The sequence below is a fragment of the Chiloscyllium plagiosum genome, unplaced genomic scaffold (genome assembly GCF_037043375.1).
Source record: "Chiloscyllium plagiosum isolate Xiang-an unplaced genomic scaffold, Cpla_swu_hap1 HiC_scaffold_40, whole genome shotgun sequence".
Taxonomy (NCBI): Eukaryota; Metazoa; Chordata; class Chondrichthyes; order Orectolobiformes; family Hemiscylliidae; genus Chiloscyllium; species Chiloscyllium plagiosum.
The window spans coordinates 53,221,682-53,225,412 of NW_028270178.1; the positions used below are offsets into that span (position 1 = coordinate 53,221,682).

Genomic DNA, 3,731 nt, shown 5'->3' on the forward strand with positions numbered 1-3,731 from the left:
GCAGTAAGTGTGAGGGGTTCACGCTGATATTGAGGCATGCAAGTGTGAGGGGCCAGGTTGATAGTGACGCTGTGTGCCGGCGGGTCCGGCTGATAACGACGCAGAAAATGTGAGTGTCTCAGTGTAACAGTGACGCATTACGTGTGAGAGAGTCAGGGTGATAATGACAGAGAAAGTGTGAGGGGGTCAGGTTGATAGTGATGTCGTAATTGTGAGCTTGGTCAGCGTGATAGTGAGGGGCTCAGGCTGATAGCGACATCGCAATTGTGAGGGGGTCAGGGCAGGAGTGACGCAAAATGTGTGAGCGGGTCAGGGTAATAGTGATGCAGTACATGTGAGGTGTCAGGCCGATAATGACCCAGTAAAGGTGAGAGTGTTGGTGTGCTAGTGACGCAGTAAGTGTGAGCCGCTCAGGATGATAGTGACGCAATAAGTGTGAGGTTTCAGGTAGACCCCCATGCGGTAAGTGTGACGTGTTCAGGGTGACAGTGACGCAGACACTTTGAGGGTGTCAGATTGAGAGTGACACAGGAAATGTGAGGGGACAGGTTGATAGTGACACAGTAAGTGTAAGGGGTCAGGCTGATAATGATATATTAATTGTGATGGAGTCAGGATAATAGTGGTGCAGTGAGTATGCGTTGTCAGGGTGATAGTGACACACATGGTGTGAGTGGGATAGAGTTATAGTGATGCAGCAAGTATGAGGAGATCAGAGTGATAGTGTGCAGGGTCTGGGTGAAGGTGACGCAAGAAGAGTGAAAGGTTCAGGGTGATCTGGACGCACTAAGTTTGGGGGTCAAGGTGATAGTGATGCTGTAAGTATGAGTGGGTAAGTCTGATAGTGACACAGTACATTTGAAGCGATCAGGCTGATAGTGATGCAGTAAGCGTGAGGGGGTCAGGCTGATATTGATGCACGAAGTGAGAGAGTGTCAAGGTGTGAGCTTGTTAGAGAGAGAGTGACGCCGTTAGTGAGTGGGGTTTGGCTGATAGGGATGCATGAGGTGCGCATGTGTCAGGGAGTGAGTGATGCAGAAAGTATGTAGGTGCCAGAGGGATAGTGACGCATTAAGTATTAGGGCATCAGAGTGGTTGTGATGCAGTAATTCTGAGGGGATCAGAGAGATACCAACGCAGTAAGCATGAAGGGGTCAGTTTGTTAGTGACTCTGTCAGTGTGAGTGCCTCAGCCTAATAATGATGAAATAAATTTGAGAGAGTAATGCTGATTGTCAAGTGTTAATTGTGAGTGAGTCAGGCTGGTCGTGACGCTGTAAGTGTGAGTGTTGAAGTTCATAGTGAAGCAGTAGGTGTGAGGTGGTCAGTGTGATTGTGGCACAGTAAATGTGAGAGGGTCAAGGAGATAGTGACATAGTAAGTTTGAGGAGGCAGTGTTGTAGTGACATGGTAAGTGTGAGGCGTCAGTCTGATACTTACATAATAAGTGTGATGGAGTCAGGCTGATAGTGACACAGTAAGTGTAAGGGGTCAGGGTGATAGTAACATAGGAAGTGTAAGGGCTTGACTGATAGTGACAAAGTAAGTGTTTGGCAGTCAGGCTGATAGTGACGCAGTCAAAATGAGGGTCTCGAAGTGAAAGTGGCGCAGTAAATGTGAGGGCACCAGATGGATAGTGATGCAGTAAGTTTGAGGGGTTCACGCTGATATTAAGGCGGTAAGTGTGAGGGGTCAGGTCTATAGTGATGCAGTAAGTGTCAGCGGGTCAGGCTGATAGTGATGCATTCAAAGACCAAATATCCAAGGCTCACTGAACAGCGAGACTTGTCAAGGCGAAGACAAAAATTCAATAGTTCTCATCCTGGTCATAAATCACAATGCTTCATTTTAAAATTGTCCTCCCTGCTTCTAGATTCACCAATGAGGGAACAAAATTTAATTGCACCACCCTGTTTATCTCTTCAAATATTTTGCAACTCTCAATGAGATTACCTCTCTTGTTTTGAAACTGTTAAAAAAGGCGGGATTTGCCCAATTTCAATTCAGAGGACTAATCACCATGATATCAAGGCTAATCACCATTCGTGGTATTCCTCATATGGAATTAGTATCTTTCCTAAATTGAGGATTATAATTCCTCATACTGTAGTCCAAGTGCGGTCGAACTGAGCCACCATACATTGGAAATAATGCTTCGTTCTCGTACCCTGAAATCCTTCTACAGCTTTCACAACAGACTTCTACAACTGCTACTAGACTTCAATGACTTATTAAAAACTTCTCCAAGATGCATTTCTACAAATCTGTACATCAGACGTCCTACTTCAAACCTTCGACAAATAATCTCCACACATTTCCCTCCTGACAAGTATGATAAAGTCAAATCGTTGCTATTTATTAAATCATGAGGGACATGGATAGGTTGACTCGTCACGGTGTTTTCCGGCTGGTGGGGAAGTCAAAATTTAGAAAACATCGGTTTAAAATTAGTGGGTAAGGATTTAAAAGGGACGTCAGGGGCAACTTTTTCAGACGTGTCCAGAATGCGCTGCCAGAGAAATTGGTGGAGACTGGTACAACTGTAACATTGACTGGCATCTGGATGGATATATGAGTAACAAGGTTTAGAGGGATGTGGGCCAAATGTTGGCAAATGGGACCTATTAATTTAGGATATCTGTCCACCATGGTCAAGTTGGAAAAAAGGGCCACTTTCCGTGTTGTATTGTTCAACGACTTGATGACTCGAGAACAACCGCAAAAACTTTGCAAATAATTCCGTCAAGACGATTTCAAGTTCCAAATCTTCGGTTAATCTTCCTCTCTTGTGCTCACAAGTTCATTACCTGATGTCAGAACAAACGATTAGTTGCTGGATCCATTCCTGTAAATTGGTTCTGCATTCTTTCTAATTCTGATATTTTTTTACGAATGTAGCTAGTGTTTATGGACTTAGCATCAATTTTTCTAATACCATATTTCGATTAATATTAAAACACAACAGCATATTTAATTTGGCACCAGATGATGAACAATTGAGTCAAAATCGATCGGATGCAGTGAGACAATGATCCTCTCTTCGTGTGGTGTACATCCGTGACTCTATAATTCGACGAAGAATCATTCCCACAACTTCAGCTGTGTCAGAATCTAGTTTGCGATGAAAGCCTGTCAATCTGCAAAGGTAACGTTCTCTGGGTCACTGCAAAGGATTTGGCGAAATCTTTGGGTCTTGAAAATTTGTTCTTCCAACAAATGAATTCAGTTGTTTTACTGTGAATATTGACAATTTTGCCGCAGCTGTGATGGCCGAGAGGTTAAGGCGTTGGATTTGAAATCCAGTGGGGTCTCCCTGCGCAGGTTCGATTCCTGTTCACAGCGTCGAATCTTTTAAAAGTCATTAATTCCTTTGCAGGATTTGGATTTCGTGGAGCTTGAGCTTTGCATTCAATCGAAAGTAAATTTTCAACTCTGAAGAATCCGAAGTAATTTCAAGACTGACCCAGTCATCTAATTGAATAAATTATATGTCGAGACACAAAAAGCCACCAACTTCCAACACGAATCAGTTTCAACACATTTGTCGAACTATCGTGAAATTTGGATGTTCGGGGGATGGAATTCAGCAAAACAAGAAGCAATGCAATACATTTACCTGCAAGTGATGATTTTTTTTTAGGATCAGTTGAAAATCAAGCTGAGAAAGTTCAACCTAATTTGCAGCTGACTCTCAAGGCCAATAATCTATTATATCAGCAGTCAATGAATTAG

General features: G+C 43.2%; 1 non-coding gene across 1 annotated transcript; it reads left to right on the forward strand.

Moving 5' to 3' along the window:
• The first annotated feature begins 3,259 nt into the window (after positions 1-3,259).
• trnas-uga (transfer RNA serine (anticodon UGA)) lies at positions 3,260-3,341 on the forward strand. The gene has a single exon. It is a non-coding gene; the product is annotated as a tRNA-Ser (tRNA).
• Positions 3,342-3,731: the final 390 nt, after the last annotated feature.